Genomic DNA, 21,024 nt, shown 5'->3' on the forward strand with positions numbered 1-21,024 from the left:
CAGGATGATCAAATTCCACAGGATTAAGGAAAAAACAACCTGGCCCTGTCATTTTGTATGGAGTAGTGTTTTTAAATGAGTTAGAAACACATTTAAATGAGTTAGAAACACTACTTTTATCTACCAGACAAGTAAACTGACTATTTTAATGTCTTTGTATCAAATTAATGAAAAGCAGTACAGGTGGAGAAAAGAAAGCTGGTCTGGGAAATAGAAAAAGGAGGGGGAGTTCTAGCTCTGTTCTGCCACTTGCTCAGATGCCCTCACTCTTCAGGCTGCAGAAGGAAGGAGCAGTAGACGTGATGACCTGCAAGGTCTCTTTTAGATCTAAAATGAGGTAGCAACTTAATGAGCCTCTAAGTGGTCATTCATTCAGCATTCTTGAGTGCCCTCCTAGCAACTCATGCCTTTTGAAGTGTAGTGATTCAAACGTAAATCCAGGCTGGATAGGTAATGGAATGGTTTGGTTAGGACAGTATTATTACACTACATAAACTGGTGACATGTTTTTAATATTCAAGCTCTAGTTAACAGTGAACTACAGTGAAGACAGTGTCACTGAGATTTTACTGAGCCAAGACTCATAGACAGTTGGAATACTGCAGCAGGACCATTAGGAACGTCCATACCAGCATTTGTGGTCAGCTGCTTATAGAAGAGCTGTGCCCTGCAGGTCTAGAACCTAGTTCTGTACTTAAACCTGCCACGTGGCTATAGGAGAGTCACACTACCTCTCTGGGCTCTTCTGTAAAAGGAGGGAATGATACCTTGTGACAAACAACGACTCTTGAGCCCTAAACCAAAAGATCCTTTGAGGTTAAGGAAGTTAAATATTATTAAGTCGAGAGGTTCTGCTGTTGTCTGCAGAAGAAACCGGGTGCTTATCATGTGGATTATATTACCTCTTGAGGACAAGTAAATTCTTGCCCTACAGAGAAAAACAATGGCATAATAACAGCATGTTCTTGCTTCCAAAATTCTCGGACACAAAGGCAGCCATTCACTGCTCACATCTTAAAAATGAATTGTCCAGTTCATTGTAAAATATCAAGAATAAAAGTTAGGCTAGAATGTCCATTGTCTGTGTGTTAGCAAAGACAGATCAGTCTCCCAGTACTTTCCAAACCTTACATGATCACCTATCATAGTCATTCTCCCACAGATGATCTATTTTCCCTTCTTGGGGAAGGGTCAGGGAGTGTGGAAGACCTTAGCTCTCATATAAGCCTTGCCTGCTTAAATTTATTTTCTTGTTCCTAATCATATTTTCTGTTCCTTGATAAAACTGGTATTCTAATCTGTTGTAATTTGATAGACCTAATGACTTGGTTGGAAACAGAGAAAAAAGATGGGATGCTTGCATAGGGAATGGTTATCACAATTAAAAACTATATTCAAGATCTTTATATCTCCTGTCAGATGTTTTTATCTCATTCTTTAGATGATAAATCTTTCAGTGTTCTGAGGGACAGCTTTGAAAATATATGAGTAGTTTTAGCATCTTCACTCTTTCCTTTTTAATCTCTTTTAAAAATTCTCTTCTCTGCTGCTTCAGCTTTTGGAAGGTCAGCTCCTAAGAAAAAGGCATGTCCTTGAGGTTGTGGCCAGTGTCTGGGCTGGCCCTACTCTGGTCTTGCCAATCATGTCTGCTGCAATTCCCACAGGCTTGATCCTTCTCTGATTCTACTGGGAGACTATGGCCTCACACCCCGGCCCTGCTTCCCATGGCCCCAGGGACGGATGTCACCATCACCAGTTTCTTCATCCCCTTTACCTTTTCATTGTACTTTACAGTTTATAAAGCATTAGAGCAATCGTCTCATTTTATTCTTTCAATAGCTCCTGGAATTATGGAAGACAAACATTATGACCCTTAAGTTTCTTTTACAAAGAAACTAAGATAAACTTAGAGAAGTCAAATGATGTGTATGAGGTCACAGACCCGGTAAATGGGATTTGAGTTCAGGTTTTTCTAGGTAATATATCTCTATCCGGGGTGGGGGTGGGACAGGGAGATGACTGCAATAGAATTGCAATATGGGAAAATTTCCTAAATAATTTTAGGATGGCTACCAAAGGGAATTCTCTAAAGATGGGGGCTTGCATCCTATAGCTGACACTCTCTCAACCAGCTCTCTGCAGAAGTGACTCAAACTGTGAGACATATGTTGAATAGAGGGTAGGATGCTAGGGCCTAGAGCTGGGGCCTAAAGCAAACCTCACACATCCCTGGGAGACTGAGCCAGTGCAGGACTGGAGAAGGATGGTGCCTCTGCCACACTTTTTAAAACTGCAGGGAGGACCAAGGCCCAGGAGCCTGGGAAGTACCTGCTTCACTAGCACACCTGCAGCGAAGGCTTCCAATTCTAAAGCTTCCTGAGGGGCCCAGCTGGGCCCAACTGAATGGGACCCGTTAGCAGCGAGAAAGAACGGTCTTGGCCCACTTCCTGCACAAAGCCCTGAGTGAATTCTATTGGGGCTTGCTTCCTTAGAGGGGAATGTCACAAGTAGGTCAAACTACCCTCCCAGGGCCACCTCTAGCTTATACAGCATCTTCATGTGGGTTACAAAAAGGCATCACCTTCAGATGCTTTTGTGCAAATGAGGAAGTAATGTTTCCTTCTTTCAGGCGGATGTAGCTCCACACCCGGGTAAACAGCTCAGCAAGTGGATTTTAGCTCCTACTATTCTCTCAACCAGGTACCCTTGTGTGGCAAACAGCTTACACATTAGCAGAAGCCCAATCCTGCCCCGTTGATACCGGGAGTGCCTGAAGATTCCAGGAATACCTCCCACATCACCTCAGCCTGGTGGACCAGCCGACCAGCCTTGTTTACCGCCAGGTCACTGGAGAAATAGCAACCTTTCTTCCTGTTCACAATTGTTCAGCTGTTGTGACCCAAGAGGCCACAAATGCCTGACCTGCCCAGGAGCTGGTATGAGAGGCCAGGGCAGATCAGAGATCAGTTAAGGCAGTAGTCCTCGACCTTGTTGGAACCAGGGATTGATTTTGTGGAAGACAGTTTTTCCATGGACCAGGAATAGGGGAGAAGGTTTCGGGATGATTCAAGCACATTACATTTATTGCACACTTTATTTCTAATCTAATGTCATTGCTGATCCGACAGGAGGTACCAGTTCACAGACCTGAGCTGGGGGGCTCAATCACTTACAGGAAAAAGACCAAGGTAGATAACTAAAAGAGAGGACTCATATTCAGACAGATTTAACATAAGACAAAATAAGCTTTGAAAATAAGATTTTTCAGAGGATTTAAGTAGAGATTGGGGGAATAGTGATAAGAATAAGTAAAAATGGTTTGGGGAAGTAAAAAAAAAATTCAAATTTGAACATTTCAATTGTGGAAGCAAAGAATAGAATGAACACCACTGAAAATTGATTTAATGGTCTGAAAGATTAAAAGGGAGAACAATCCTACAGAACCCATCCCAAAATACAAAGAAATGGAAACATGAGGGAAATATTAAAAAACAATGGATGAAGTATCTAGGAGTGATGCAAATAACAGGGGTACCAAATAGAGCAAAAAGAAGAAAAGAACAATGCAACAGCCAAAGAAGTAATAGGAGAATTTTACAATATATAATTTCAGAAAATGGAGTTTTCAGGTAGAAAAAACTCATTAAATGGTACACAGTAGGAATTTAAATTACACACCTAGGAATTCCAGTTCTGGACAAGATGGAGGTGATTTCTCCCTGTTCCTCCTAAACCCCTAACGTATAGAACAAACATAAGAAAACTCTGCATGACAGAGAAGGCAGACCAGCCAGGGACCTCAGGACTCAATGAACAACATGACAGTGAGTTCCCTGGATTTTCCTTTTGCCTCCTATACACCCCAGACTGAGAAGCCCACAGCTAAGAAATGCCAGTTCAGTTCAGTTCAGTTCAGTTCAGTCGCTCAGTCGTGTCCGACTCTTTGGGACCCTGTGAATCGCAGCAGGCCTCCTGTCCATCACAAACTCCCGGAGTTTACTCAAACGCACGTCCATCGAGTCGGTGATGCTATCCAGCCATCTCATCCTCTGTCGTCCCCTTGCCAGTAGGGACAGACAAAAAGAGCCTCGAGGAAAGTCTGACCTTCATTGTTGAAGGAATGGAGAAGAGCAGCCTAACAAGACAGAAGCCTTGGAACGTCCCCAGTGGTCCGTGGCTAAGGCTCCGCGCTCCCAATGCAGGGGTGCCCAGGTTCGAACCCTGGTCAGGAAACCAGATCCCACGTGGCACAGCTAAAGACCCCACATGCTGTATCGAAGATCCTCCATGCCGCAACGAAGACCTGGCACAGCCAAATATGTAAATATTAAAAAAAAAAAAAGACGGAAGCTTTTGTGATAACACCAACCCATTTCAGACAAACACCCCAGAAAAAAATGACGCACAAGACTCCTCTTCTCCCACCTCTGGTCAGTAGAGGCGAAGTGGGGAACTTGGACTTTGCCCTGGCCCCTGGGTAAGGAGGCAGTGTTCCCTTTCCCTCCTAGCACAGTGTCAGCTTGCTAAAACAGAAGATGCAAATAAGATGCAGAATCTGGAACACGATACCTGAAACGTCCAAAGTACAATCTTTAAAAATCATTCAAAAAAATAAATAAATAAAAATACAAAATAATAAAAAATAAAAACCATTCATCACACCAAAATCAGAAAAATTTCACCTTGAGTGAGAAAAAGACAATCAACAGATGCCAAAATGAAGAAACTACAGATTTGGGGATTATCTGACAATGATTTTAAAGCAGCCATCATAAACATTCTTAAACAAGCACTTCTGAATTCTATTGAAACAAGTGAAACTATAGAAACTATCAGCAAAGAAATAGATGTTATTTTTTAAAAAACCTAAATAATACTGGAAAATAAAAGGAGTAAAAAACTCACTGGATAGGCTCAATAGCAAAGCAGGGATAACAGAGGATAAAATTCAGAGGTTTGGGGGCAAATTAATAGAATTTAACCAAGCTGAACAACAGAGTGAATCAGCCTGGGGGGGGAAATAAAAGAACAAAGTTAAACTAAAATTCATATCATCACAGTCCCAGGAAAGGAGAGAGAGAGAAGGGGAGGGAGGGACTAAAAAAATAGTTAAAGAAACAATCTCTGAGAATTCCCCAAATTGGCAAAAGGCTTAAGCTTAGATTAAAGAAGCTGCACAAACTCCAGAAGGGATAAGCTCAAAAAAACTTAAAGAAATCCACAGACAGACTTAAGTCCTAACATTTCAATAATTATCAGGCACTGTAATCATACTTCTAAAAACTGAAGACAAAAAAGAGTTTTGATAGTGGAGAGAAATGTCACGTGACTTAGGAGGAATACCAATTCAAATGATAACAGAATTCTCATTTGGAATCATGAGGACTAGAAGGAAGTGGTGAAATGTTTTTCAAGTGCTGAATGAAAACAGCTGTCAACTCAGAATTCTGTATTCAGTTAAAAAAAAATCCTTCGGGAATGAAGGTGAAAAACTAAGATGAAAAAGCAATATAACTTGTGAACAATAGATCCACCTAAAAGAATGACTATAGGAAATTTTTCAAACAGAAAGGAAATGATGAAAGAAGAAAACTAGGAATATGAGCAATGAAGAAAGAATAACAGAAAAGGTAAAAATATTGGTTAACATAATAGATTATTGCTTTCCTCAAGTTTTTAGATTTATATTTGGTGGGAGCAAAAAGTATAATATTGCCAGATGTCCTCAGTATAAATAGATGTAATATTTAAGACAATTATATTGGGAGAGGAGGCTTCCCTAGTGGCTCAGCTAGTAAGGAATCTGCCTGCAATGCGGGAGACCTGGGTTCAATCCCTGGGTTGGGAAGGGATACTGTTCCTAGAGAAGGGAACAGTATACTGCAGTATTCTGGCCTGGAGTCGCACAGAGTCAGACACAAATGAATGAATTTCACTTTCACATATTGCGAGAGAGGTTAGTCAAAGGGACCTAAAGGCACATTTTACTTGAAGTGGTAAAATGTCAACACCAATAGACTGTGACAAGTTGAGTACGTATCAGCTCAGTTCAGTCGCTCAGTTGTGTTCAACTCTTTGCGACCCCATTAACCGCAGCATGCCAGGCCTCCCTGTCCATCACAAACTCCCGGAATCCACCCAAACTCATGTCCATCGAGTCGGTGATGCCATCCAGCCATCTCATCCTCTGTCATCCCCTTCTCCTCCTGCCCTCAATCTTTCCCAGCATCAGAGTCTTTCAAATGAGTCAGCTCTCCGCATCAGGTGGCCAAAGTATTGGAGTTTCAGCTTCAACATCAGTCCTTCCAATGAATATTCAGGACTGATCTCCTTTAGGACAGACTGGTTGGATCTTCTTGCAGTCCAAGAGACTCTCAAGAGTCTTCTCCAACACCACAGTTCAAAAGCATCAGTTTTTCGGCGCTCAGCTTTCTTTATAGTCCAACTCTCACATCCATACATGATCACTGGAAAAACCGTAGCCTTGACTAGATGGACCTTTGTTGGCAAAGTAATGTCTCTGCTTTTTAGTATGCTGTCTAGGTTGGTCATAACTTTCCTTCCAAGGAGTGTCTTTTAATTTCATAGCTGCAATCACCATCTTCAGTGATTTTGGAGCCCCCGAAAATAAAGTCAGCCATTATTTCCACTGTTTCCCCATCTATTTGCCATGAAGTGATGGGCCTGGATGCCATGATCCTAGTTTTCTGAATCTTGAGCTTTAAGCCAACTTTTTCACTCTCCTCTTTCACTTTCATCAAGAGGCTCTTTAGTTCTTCTTCACTTTCTGCCATAAGGGTGATGTCATCTGCATATCTCAGGTTATTGATATTTCTCCTGGCAATCTTGATTCCAGATTGTGCCTCTTCCAGCCCAGCATTTCTCATGACGTACTCTGCATATAAGTTAAATAAGCAGGGTGACAATATACAGCCTTGACGTACTCCTTTTTCTGTTTGGAACCAGTGTTGTTCCATGGCCAGTTCTAACTGTTGCTTCCTGACTTGCATACAGGTTTCTCAAGAGGCAGGTCAGGTGGTCTGGTATTCCCATCTCTTGAAGAATTTTCCACAGTTTACTGTGATCCACACAGTTGAAGGCTTTGGCATAGTCAATAAAGCAGAAATAGATGTTTCTCTGGAACTCTCTTGCTTTTTTGATGATCCAGCGGATGTTGGCAATTTGATCTCTGGTTCCTCTGCCTTTTCTAAGACCAGCTTGAACATCTGGAAGTTCACAGTTCACGTATTGCTGAAGCCTGGCTTGGAGAATTTGGAGCATTACTTTACTAGCATGTGAGATGAGTGCAATCGTGTAGTACTTTGAGCACTCTTTGATATTGCCTTTCTTTGGGATTAGAATGAAAACTGACCCTTTCCAGTCCTGCAGCCACTGCTGAGTTTTCCAAATTTGCTGACATATTAGGTACGTATTCAGTTCAGTTCAGTTCAGTTGCTCAGTCGTGTCCGACTCTTTGCGACCCCATGAATCGCAGCACACTAGGCCTCCCTGTCCATCACCAAGTCCCGCAATTTACTCAAACTCATGTCCATCGAGTCAGTGATGCCATCCAGCCATCTCATCCTCTGTCATCCCCTTCTCTTCCTGCCCCCAATCGCTCCCAGCATCAGGGTCTTTTCCAATGAGTCAACTCTTCACATGAGGTGGCCAAAGTATTGGAGTTTCAGCTTCAGCATCAGTCCTTGCAATGAATATTCAAGACTGATCTCCTTTAGGATGGACTGGTTGGATCTCTTTACAGTTATATTAATATTAATAACATTAATAATCAACAACTGAAGTCTATACAAAACTATACTAAAAAACAAAATCTACTGATAAATCAAACTGAAATTCTTAAAAATGCCCAAGTAGGGCCTCCTTGGTGGCTCAGTGGTGAAGAATTTGCCTGCCAATGCAGGAGACACAGGTTCAATCCCTGATCTCAGAGGATCCCACATGCCATGGGGCAACTAGCCCATGCACCACAGCTATTGAACCTGTGTTCTAGAGCCCAGAAGCTGCAACTACTGAGCCCGTGTGCCACAGCTACTGAAGCCTACAGGCTCTAGAGCCTGTGCTCCACAAGAGAAGCCACTGCAATGGGACGCCAGCACCCTGCAAGTAGAGAGTGATCCCCATTTGCCACGACTAGAGAGAAAAAAAAAAGCCTGAGCAGCAACAAAGAGCCAGCACAGCCAAAAATAAATGAAGAAATAACTAAATAAAAATTTTTTTTAATGCCCGATAATTCACAGGGAGGCATAAAGAAGAAAAATAAATGAAAATGGGGAATAAACAGGAAATAAATAATAAAATGTCAGACTTAAGTCTTTACATTTCAATAATTACATTAGAAGTAAGTTGTCTAAAACACACCAGTTAACAGAGATTGACAGAATGGATTTTGCATGTCCTGGTAAATTTTCTGAACTCCAAGAATAAAGTATAAATGTCATAAGCTTCTAGACAATGTGAATAGCTTATTTATGAAGGAAAGAGAACCCTCCAAAATTATTCTGTGGACCCTACAAAATTGTTAAAATTTATTGAGACCTAATACTTGTTAGTCACAGTTCTAAGCAATTCATGTTATCTCATTTTAACATAATTCTACAAGATTTGTATTATTAATTAGTACCTTTATTTTGTAGATGAGAAAACTAAAGCTAACTTTTCCAAGGTCACTTAATTAGTATGTGGCAGAGCTTAGATTCAAACCCAAGGAGTTTAATGAGAGAATATAAAGAATAAGTACAAGTTAGCTACCAGGGGGAGGAGAGAGAAGATAGAGCTCGTAGGCAGACAACAGCCTATGAGAAGGTCGGAAAACCTATGATATGCAAGGTGTTTTAAATATAATATTAATCAATCACAAAGCTCCAATAAGTAGATATTAGGGTGTCTGTTTTGCAGACGAAGAGACTCAGCAAGGTTAAGTAACTTGCTCAAAATCCAGCTAGTAGGCAACGAAGACAGAATTTAAATCTGGGTCAGTGACTTCAGTCAACAAACTAGAAAGGCTCTTGGAACCTATTTCCCATGATGATTGTCTTTGTCACCCGAATAGTTTTTCTGCAGGAACTCAGCAATTAAAACCTTAAAGAGAAAGGGATGTGTCCTACCTTTCTGGATAATTTTGGTCAAAGCTGCTCTGGGTCTGAGTGCCTTATCTATAAAAGAGAGAATCGGGCTGCATCAGCTTTTTTCTATCTTTGGCGGAGGGGAGACAGTGGAATCCTTCATTCAATGCAAAACCTATTAAACAGAGCCCAATGTGGAAGACAGGTAAAGGCAGAGCGAACCTGACTGAAGGGGCTCAGTGGCGTCCGACTCTTCGTGACCCCATGGACTGTGGCCTGCCAGGCTCCTCTGTCCACGGAATTCTTCAGGCAAGAATACTAGAGTGGGTTGCCATGCCTTTCTCCAGAGGATCTTCCTGACCTAGGAATCAAACCAGGGTCTCCTGCATTACAGGCAGATTCTTTACCATCTGAGCCACCAGCGAGGCCCTCAGTTAAAACACTCCTTTACAAGCTAAATTCTGGAAAGGGTGCATGCTCCAGGCACAGGGGAGAGTCTTGGAGGCACTTTCTTCCATTTTTAGTCCAGGATAGGGAGAGAGATGGGTGATTGAGATTTTCTTAAAAACAAGGCTTTATTCGCGTTTTGTTACTATGTACTGTGCACTGCAGCATTGTGTTTCAGCCTGCTTTGAGTCTCAGGGATGTTCCCAGAAGGATGTGTGCTGGAGTCAGGATGAGGCTTGAATTCCACCTTCTGTCCCTTGTGAGTTTTGTGTCCTTGGACAACTAATGTAACCTTTCAGTTTTTCTCATCATGGCAAGGAGATAATGCTGACCTTGAAGGGTGTTGTGAGGACTAAATTAAATAATAAGGACAAAGTACGTAGCATATCATCAGGGGTGCTGTAGACATTTAATAAAGGCAGCTATTATTATGCACATTGAAGCTCCCAGATCCGAATACTTTGTCTGCTATGCAGCCTGTGTCTTTTTTCTTTTTTCCTTTTTGATGAAGGTTTTTGATACAAAAAGCGACAATACTTTTTGCAAAGGAATGCTGAAGGTATCATAAATTTAAGGTGGTGAATTATGAAAAACTGTGTACTTATTAATGACACTGAAGATATGGTGTATTTTCATAATCTGGACTCTGAATAATGGCTGCTATGCATGCTAATTAGCTTGAAATCCAACAGCGAGAGCATTCACAAAATAATCCACAAAATAATAATTAATAATATTTATTAAAACATTCATTTTTTTTTTCAAAAATAAAACATGACTTTATGAGCCTAGAGTTGACAGGATAACCTGACTTCACAGATTTTCTGTCTTATGCATCATCATGTAGCTGGGGGCACGACCTGACATCCCAGAGCCTAGAAAATCTAGGAGTGTGTTTTAATAGAGGCTAAAGCATGGCAGATTTCCTATAATGGACCATGAATTCCTGCTATTTCCCATGGAACTTAATGGGAGAACATTTCAGAAGCATATGGTACTATGTCAACTGATACTAATGCGACCATTAGTATGGCTCCAGAGGGAATCTGAGTCTGTGCTCAGAGAATGAACACTTGGGGAACAGAAATAGCTACTTATAGCCCTGCCTTCCCCATAACTCTGTCTTCTGTTCAACCTCCCCCTCTTTCTTCAGTCCTACCAGGAAAAGATGAATAATAGGGGCGTGTCACTAGTGGTATCTACACTATCCATGCGTGAACCATAATCCCTTAAAGCAGACCACCTTGATATCCTTCAGACCCCTTATGCAGGCAGAATCTCATTTGATTCTCACAGTACTCCTCTAAGCTACGTATTGTTATTCCATTTCATAGACAAGGAAAACAGAAGCTCACAACATTTAAACTATTTGCTTGGAGGTCAGAGATAAGTGGCAGAGCTAAAGCACAGTCCAACGTAATAGCCCCACACCGTGCAGAAGTATTGACTTCACCTGACTGGATTCTGTGAATTGCTCACCTGAATCAGATGCGGCCCAAACTCAGAATATGCAAATGTATTCGTTTATTCAATTAACACTGACTGGGAGCCTTTGAGTGTGCTAGGTGAAGGGAAGTAGTGTCCTGGGGAAGTGCGAGGGCCCTGGAGCCGCTGAGCACAAGAATGCACAGACATCCTGGTCTGCGGAAGTGCTCGTTAAGTGCTAGTCATCATTAGGGAGAGACACCGTGGAGCGCAGAGACAGGTGTCAGACAGGGTCTAGACACTCAGAAAGCTCCAAAATTTACATAGAATATATGATTATCTGAAAAAATAGAAGACCTGAAACTCTATCTTGCTTCCTATTTCTTACTCTTTATTCCTAGATAAAATCCAAATGAATCAAATGTTTAAATGATGAAACCATAAAAGCACTAGAAGAAAATACGGGAAAGATTGTGACCATTAAAGAGAAGATGAATAGATATTATTATATAAAAATAAAAAATCTTGTATAAGAGGGGAAGGGGAAACCCTATAAGCATACTCAAAAGATAAATGAAAAATTAGGAAAAATACCTGTAATACATGTGCCAAACATAGGGATAATATCCTTGTTATATATTTTTTTCTAAAAATCAATAATAAAAAGACCAACTACCCAGTAGAAAAATAAGCAAAAGATAGGAATAGATAATTTATGATAAAGCAATTATGAACGACCCTAACATTGATAGAAATACTCAACCTCACTCACAAGAGAAATTCAAATAAAGGTAACATTGAAATGTCATGCATTACCTATCATAATGTCAAAGATCAAAATTTTTCATAATATACTGTGTTGTTGAAATGTGGAGAAGCAATTCATATATTATTGGTGGAAGAATGCTGCTGATGCAGCCACTTAGTCGCTTCTGTCATGTCTGACTCTGTGCGACCCTATGGACTGTAGCCCACTAGGCTCCTCTGTCCATGGGATTCTCCAGGTAAGAATACTGGAGTGGGTTGCCATGCCTTCCCTCAGGGTATCTTCTCGAGCCTGGGGTTGAATCCAGGTCTCCTGCATTGCAAGCAGATTCTTTATCGCTGAGCTACCAGGATAGTCCTGGTAGAAGTATAAACTCATACAATTTCTGTGAAGGACAATTTGGCAATATCTATGAAAAATTTTAAGTATACATCAAAACATTTTAACAACCTAAATGTCCATCATTAAAGGACAGGTGAGTTACGGCACATCCATTTAATGGAATAGTGTGTAACAGTAAAAAAAAAAAAAAGCTCTTTTGCACCACTGAGAATGGTTTTCATGATATATTAATTTTTTACAAGCAAGGCACAGAACCACGAATATAATGTGGTACCATATGTATATAAAAAAGGAAGGAAATGGTTCTTAAAGAATAGATATGAAACTGATAACACTGGTTAACTCAGGGAATAAAACTAGAAGACTGAAGACAGAAATGAAAGTTAAACTTTCTCTATATACCCTTTGAATATTATGACTTTTGAACTGTATAATGGTATTAAATATTTTTAAGTTTTAGTACTGAAAAAAATTTTTTAACTCAGGAATTCCAATTTTAGGAACTAATTCTATAGGTATATTTATATATGTGTTCCATACATACGAAGATATTTACTGCAGTGTATTACATAATGGCCAAAGATTGGAGACATCCTAAATGCTCGGAGGAGAGCTTAATAAATTACAATACAGTCATACAAAAAGTTGCATGCATTCATTAAAAAAATAAGGAAAAAATAAGTTGGTAGCACTGTATGGACTGATAGAAAATCATCTTAGTTTTGAATGAAAAAAGACTGTAGAATAGTCCGTATCATCTGCTTATGGTGTTTATATATACATAGACTATTTATGGGAGAATATATGAGCAATTCCTGGGGAGGGGACTGAGTGACTGAAATGCAGACGTGGGAAGACAAGTCCCTTTTCACTGTATCTCCTTTTGTAGTTTGTGAAAGCTTTATGATGGCAAATATGACCTAACCAGCAAAAAAGGCTCAAACATGTGTTTAAAGATAGGGGAGTGTCTCTGCTGAGTTGAATCTTGCCCCTCTGTGGGTTCTGGCCTGTTGACTCAGACTCTGTCATTAGAGTCATTACCCCTCTCCTATGAGTCTCTTCTGAGCTATCTGGACACTCTGAGCCTTCACTTCCCTGGTCCAGCTCCCCCAGAGGCCCAGACTGTTTGCTTTATGAGAGGGCCTTCCTCATCCTCTTCTCCATCTTTGGACTCTCTCAGGTCCCAGGGTTTCTTGGCAAGAACATTATCCGAAATCAGGCTCTGCTCTTCACACAATGTGGCAGGCCGATAATTTTGGAGATTACAAAATGGATACCCCATTACTTTTAAAAGTGTACTTGCATTGATTGGGTTTCCCTTGTGGCTCAACTGGTAAAGAATCCGCCTGCAATGTGGGAGACCTTGGTTCGACCCCTGGGTTGAGAAGATCCCCTGGAGAAGGGAAAGGCTACCCACTCCAGTATTCTGACCTAGAGAATTCCATAGACTGCATAGTCCATGGGGTTGCAAAGAGTCAGACATGACTGAGCAACTTTCACTTTCACTTTATTTGATTATAAGTGAAACTTAAATGTGTTTTCATGGGCTTCCCAGGTGGTGCTAGTGGTAAAGAATGCAGCTGCCTATGCAGGAGACACAGGAGATACAGGTTTGATCCCCAGATCTGGAAGATTCCTTGCAGGAGGAAATGGCAACCCACTCCAATATTCTTGCCTGGAGAATCCCATGGACAGAGAAGCCCAATAGGCTACCACCCATGGGGTCGCAGGGCAAGACACGACTGAATACACACACCTTAAATGCTTTTTCATGCATCTATCAACATTTAATCAATAGTTATTAGTTTAAGTTTGTGGTCTTGGGTCCTATTTAAGTATTGTTCATATTTCAGAAGAGTTGTACCAAATGCCTGCCTAATATTATTGCTGTCAGAACTTAAGTTCATCAGGCAACATTTTGATTATTAATACTGTGCTTTTATATTATAAGCACCCTCACCTAGCACTTGCTTCTCCCATGGAGCAGCAGTGGGAAACAAACAGAAGGTGTCTAAATAACTGCTCGTATATTTAAAAATATGGACTTCAATTGCCCTCCGTTACCTTCCAGGAGACTTATTGAGCCTAAAAAGACCCTGGTATGGAATATCAGTGTTACAGAAAAATGAATTCACATGTTTAGTAGTGAGTGCTCTCTGTAGTAATCAAAATAATTGCTTTATATCATTCTAAAAAAGCAAGGAAGGATTCTTCCTATTTCACTGCATGCATGTTAGACCAAGCTAGGAGGCAAGAGGCATATGCCTGGCCCTGGGCTGGGAGTTGGAATGCTGCATTATATTCCTCAATCAGTCTCTAACTCTAGCCTCACTTGCCCTGGATCTTGAAACAGGTCCTGGATATCTTGAGGACGTCTCCGTCAACCAAGGTGATGAGTTTCTTTTCCATGGGAAACAATTCTCTAGAGATGGGGAAAGAACAGGCTATTTGATCTATATAACTGGTTAGAGCAGCTGGCATACGGAACAACCGCGGATGAAACAATGCATCATTTTCTCGCCTGGAGAGATGAACCCTGGGGTTACTTCCAAGCTCTGATACTCTATGAGTCACTGATGGGAAGGTTGTCTTTGCACCCGAGCATGGGCTGAGTCCCAGTCTGGGATCAGATATTTCGCAGACTGCAGTCTCTGGAGGAACCAGTCGGTGGATGGTTGGGTCTAGCTTCTCACCATTATCAGAAAAACAGATGAAAGTTTCTGCTTGTCTCATGATGTGCCACCCTCACAGAATACAGTGAGTACTTCTAGATAACTCATAAACTTCCCTGCAGCTTTCAATTCTGGACCCAAATCAGCAAAGGGAGCCTGTCCAGCAAACCCTCAGAAGTGTGGGGGCTCCTCTCCCACGGGCCTTCAGCTTCTGCAAAGGAAGCTGCAACGTTTGCACCCTCCATTCGTGAGGATGCGCTCCTAAGAGGCATGTAAGTGACAGCTTTATATCAAGCCCTGCAGGGGCTGTTTCAATCTGCAGTGAATATCAGCAGATGTCCTCTGTTATGAAAAGGCATTATCTCAGTCAGAGGGGAAACATCAGAAATATGAGGGAAGACGATGGCTGTTTTCGACTCCGTGGAAGCTCACAAAACAAACCGAGTTTCACTGGGCAGAGTCACAACCAATGGGAGGAGGTGGAATCATTGGATGGAAGACTTTAGGAGTTAAGTCAGGCTTCTCTGTTCCCCAGAGCCCGTTCCTTGATGGGGCACACCTTGCCTCCTGGGCCTCAAGCTCAGGCACCAAGAGCACCGCTCTGAGACAGGGGCTGGGCTAGGGGTCCTCCTCTTACATGCTGGAAGGCGGTAATGCCTGACTTTCAGTCAATGAGAGCAAAATGGGGTCCCTTCACCTGTGGTGTTGGCAGACCCCGCACAGTATTATCCGTAAAGGGGAGCGACTTGATCTGCATCCACCTGTACTCAAGCCTGAGTCCACAGGAATCCTTGACTCTACTTGCTTCTCTTACAAGGAAAACTGAGGTCCTATTAAGCCCTATGGCTCCCCGTCTCTAATTCTGTGCATCTGCAGCTACCCCATCCATCCCCACCCACAGACTAATTACTGTGTTACTCCACTACTGCTGTGCTCCCAAAACACGAGAACAACACTAATAATCTCTATCCAAATTATTAAAAGAATCTCTTGCTTCAGAGTTTTGGATGGCAAAACCCAGATCATTATGAGAGATGGAGAGAGAAGGTGTAGAACATTGTTCTTTCCTAAAGCCAGATGGAGCGGTTTGCTCAATTGCTCAGTTTTCTACTAGATTTCAACAAAGATTTTCTTCAACACACAAAAATGTGTTTCAGAAAGGGTCAGAAAGATAACAGAATTTTCATTAAGGACAAAAGTTTGCTGGTTTGTCTTTAAATTATTAAGAAGACAGAGAGATAACAGTTTTTTGGACTATATTTGGAACTCTTAATTGCCTTAGATGTTGTCTAGTCCAACTGCCTGCTTTTTTCAAATGAGGTCTAAAAAGAGAAAGTAAGGCAGAAACTACTCAGTATCCATTCTGTGCTTCCTCCTTAGTAGTAGAGTTCTGGGTATTGTGCCTAACCAAAACCTTATATCTCCTAGCCTACGCCCTAGATAAAGGTGCCCATTAGGATTTAAGAAGTCATGGGACGGTTGTCCTAGAAAAGCTTTTTAGTGCCATGCTCCCTTTTGCCTGTCTCCCTTTCTCCTTCCCATTTTCCTGGAAAGTGGATGTGATAGCTGGCACTCCAGCAGCCATTGGGTGCTAGATCACCATGAGGTGATCTTGAAGATGGAAACCTATGCTAAAGACTGTGAAAAAAAAAAAAAAACAAGATAAAAGAAATCTGGGTCTATAAGAAGTTGAGGTTATATATTATAATCTCTAAGCTAGCCACTAAAGTAAAAGAACATATAATTAAGAAATTCAAAGAGGGAAAACATGGAACAATAAAAAACAGTTGATTAATCCAAAATAAAACAAAGAACAGGAAAAAGAATATAAAACAGGTGGTATCAATGGCAAACAAATAGTAAAATTATGGCAATAAACTTGAAAATATCACAAGCCTAAATTGCTGCTGGAAACTGAGCTATCAGCTATCTGGCCCAAGATGGGATACTCTGAGCCTCAATAAGAATAATAAAAGGACTATGTTGAAACTCATCCAATATATTTAAATCCATGAAGTCTAATGATATATTTAAAAAAAAAAACCTATTTGGTCACCTTTGGGTGATGCTGGAGTAAATAAAAAGGAAGAAGTGTTTACCCTGCCTTTCCTATATGAATGGTACAGTTAAATGCTGGTAAAAGTTTAACTACTAGCTTTCTGGCGGAGGTGGGGAGGAAGCCCTGATTTGCATCATCTGCTAATTTCCATAATGTAAATAATACCGTAGCAATTTCAAGCTAGTCATGTAACATAGGTGAACACGGGGTTGGGAAGAGATGTGTACAATCAGCTTTCATGAGCTAGCTGGCTCTCTCTCTATGTAACAAAATAGTCAGTGAAGGGAAACATCTTTTTATCAAAAATATCCCAAACTATAAGTGAAAAAGAAATGATGGAGTTAGAACAATCATCATTTTGCAACTTCCAGTGAATTAGTAGATCTTCGAATTTGGCACCCACAGCTGCGGACATCACACTAGGAGGCACAACTGATAAAAGAATCCTGCACCACTGAGGGTCTTGCCAATGGGAATGAACCCAAGTCTGCAGAGCTCCTGGATTCAGCTGCAGTTTTGCAGGAAATGCAAAGAACGGGGAATATACTGAACTGCACCATGAGTGTGATAAGCAAACCTAGGCTGTGGAAAACTCAATGGGTCAGATGATCTAGGTTATTCAACAGGTGAATTGTTAGGGGAAAATAAAAAAGGAATCGACGGGAAGCTGGTAGACTAAAAGATTTAAATGACATAATCAACTTCTTTTAATGGGCAAAACTAAAAATATAGTATCTAGGGATGGAGAGTCAGGTGATAAAGCTACAGGAAGTACAGAACACTGTCGTTCTAAAATCAGAAGAGTGATTATTTATGGAGGAGTGGCGTTTAGACTGTAGCAGGGCTCAGGGTGGGGTGCCTGCGTTGGCTTGCGGTGTTCTATTTCTTGGCCTGGGTCATAAGAACTCATTGAACTACATAGTTGTATGTTGTTTTCTGTAGCTACGTATGATTTTACAATAAAAGAGGTTAAAACAGAAGCCAGACAAAAATAGTACATACTAATGATTTCATTTAACAAAGTTCAAAACCAGGAAAAAAATGAATTCATGTGTGTTAGAGGCCAAAACATTTGCTACCTTTGGGTAGGGCTAATGTCAGGAAAGAGGCATAAGAGGAGTAATATTCTGTTTTTCTCTCTGGTTGCTGAACACATAGGTGAGATCATTTTGTGAAAATACAGGAGAGAAAATGAATTCATTATGTGTTAATGCCAGTGCATGGGTGCTCGGTCATGTCCAACTCTTCCCGGCTACGAACCGTAGCCCTCCAGGCCCCTCTGTCCATGGGAATTCCCAGGCAAGACTACTGGAGTGGGTTGCATTTCCTTCTCCAGGGGATCTTCCCGACCCCAGGGATTGAACTTGTGTCTCCTGCATTGGCAGGCAGCTTCTTTACTGCTAAGCTACCAGGGAAGCCCCATTATGTGTTAATGCCACTGTTATTTTGGATTGTCTGTTACGTGTAGCTGAACTGAATCCAGAACCCCAGGGTGAGTCCTGGGAATCCTCTCTCCTTCACGATAACTATGATGCTGCCTGCCCCACGGGCCTAAGTGACTAAGCACAGCCCCCGCTGCTAGGCTTTGGGTCAGTCTCCTCTCCAGAAAGCAGAGGGCTCTGAGCACCAGGTCTCCCACTGCCTCTGAGAGTCACTCAGTCATTCCGCGAACACGACCGAGCCCTGACTTCTGGACTTACAGAGAGGCGCGACATAGTTGCCATCCTCAAGGTCTCAAGTGTTCATATAAATGAGAACCAACTGTATTGCGCTGGGAACTCTACCCAGGGCTCCATGGTGACCTAAATGGGAAAGGAATCCAAAAAAGAGGGAACATATGTACACGTGCCGCTGATTCACTTTGCTGCACAGCAGAAAATAACGCAACATGGTAAAGCAACGATGCTCCAACGACAACAGCAAAAAACAGATGCACAATCGTTAGTTTAAACTGTGTCGTTCAAAGACCCTGACGCTAAGATGAACTTCAGAAATTCCTGAGTTTAGCACTAGGAAAACAATTTGTCTCTTTTGAAAAACTGACATAGTTCCCTTTATCAGTAATGAAAGCTATCTAATTCACCACCCATTTCTTTGTGCCCAGACCGCCAAGAAAGAGTTACATTGAGTGCTAAATGGCAGCAGCTTATCCTGCCCCATAGCAACAAATCCCACATTTTCACAGACCATTCTGCCAACTTCCAAATCTCTGTTTTCTACTCAACACTCCCTCCTAAATTTCTGGCCACTTCAATTTCTTAATAAAACAAATAAAACTTTACAATCTCATTACAACAAAATGACTTCCTCATCTTTTACCGCTGACATAAGCACCTTCTCTGCTGGTCACAAAGATTTTCTTGTCATTTCTCAAGGTACACTTTAGGCTCTAAGCACTTTCCTTTAAAATTTTTTTGTAAACAGCTTTACTGTGCTATAATTTACATACCATAAAAATTACCATTGTCCACGCACCCAAGTGCTTTGAACATGCTGTTCCTGCCTTCCTTTTCCATTTAGCCATCTCCCACTCTTCTTGAAGACCCAAGCAGTATCACCCCTTCTGTGAATACACACCCAGTAAACCCAGATAGATAGGGAGGCCTGGCGTGCTGCGATTCATGGGGTCACAAAGAGTTGGACACGACTGAACGACTGAGCTGAACTGAAACCCAGACAGACTAAATTTTTCCCTTCCATGGAAGTTTATATTTGCCCTTATTATGTCATTTAGCCTATGACATTATTATTGTTTGTGGACATTCATGTTGCGTCCACTAGTATGTGAGCTCTTTGAGGGCTGGCTGTGTGTTAAGGCCTTTTCTACCCACTACACTGTCTTCCAGAACAATTGTCCTTCTGGATTGATCATCATAATCAGTCAAGCTGCCCAGAGGAAGCTGCTCACCCAGCCCTGAATCACCTAGGGGCCACCACGGTCATGGGAGGTTTATCAAGAACTGCCTGGATACCTTCTGTTGGAGTGTGTCCGAATGCCTGAACCGAGGCACACACTGCCCAGGAACTCTAATTCCAGACACAGGGTTTTAAGAGAGTTATAGACTTCAGAACAGGATGGGGGGGGGGGGGGGAAGCTTGACATAGAATGGCTTCTAAGGAACATCAACAGTGCCAACAATATACTATATTTCACTGGATCAAAGGCACCATGAATTGTAAGACACATCCCAATCTCAGAAGTAAAAAGATACACTTTTTAAAAGTCTGTGAAGGATAGTAAGGTACTTAACTGCAAGCCTTAAGGAAAAACAAGGAGAAAGGCAAGGCAGGATGGAGAACTTTAAATACCCTCAACTTTGAAACGGCTACATTGAGAGCCTACCATGTCCCCATCTCTGCCTTGAGAATTTCAAACATAAAAGCACTAAGTAACAAACTAAATATAAAGAGGCCTAACAATGTTCTGATTTTTTTCCTATGAGGTCTATGTGTTTTAATGGGTTTTTTTTTTTTGAAAACTGAGGTTTTTAATTTTTTCTAAAAAAAATAACATTGGTAAGTGCTTTGCTAGTGCCCTGGGCGCACACTCAGTGTACCTATGATTGGGCCACCTGGTACTGGAGAGACAGAATGATGGCGCTGTGACTGAGAACAGCCCCCATGACCCCCATGACCCCCCATGATCCCCCACGACCCCCCATTACCCCCCATTACCCCCCACAATCCCCCACGACCCCCCACGACACCCCACGACCCAGCAGCTGTGTCTTGGCCTGGAGCACTGACATCTGCCTCGATGGTCTAAATCTGCTTTGCCCGGGCGTACTTCATTTACAGAAACACAGAAGGACTAGTCCAGTGGGTCGCAGACTTGAATCAGCTGGAAGCCTTGTTAAACGATACAGCTGGGCCCCACCCCAGAGTGTCTGCTGCAGCAGGAACTGGCATTTCCAGCAAGTTTTCTGATGATGCCACTGTCGATGGTTTAGGGACCACACATTTAGAACTACTGGCCTGGTCAAAACTACTCAGGACGGAAACTGGAGCACTGGGAAGGGAAGGGGTCTGCTGAAGATCACAGCCTGTATCGTGGCAAAGCCAGGCCTGAACTGCAGCGACTCTTGTTTATGTGCGTGCCTTGTGACTTCCCCCACATAGTTACATGAGTTGCCAATCCAGAAAGTTAAAGGGTCTGATAAGCACTCTGTATCTACAAAATTTGTCTTATATTTAAATTTTTAATATAATTGCCAATAATCAAGTGAGACG

This window comes from Odocoileus virginianus, chromosome 18, assembly GCF_023699985.2.
Source record: "Odocoileus virginianus isolate 20LAN1187 ecotype Illinois chromosome 18, Ovbor_1.2, whole genome shotgun sequence".
NCBI classification, from domain to species: Eukaryota; Metazoa; Chordata; class Mammalia; order Artiodactyla; family Cervidae; genus Odocoileus; species Odocoileus virginianus.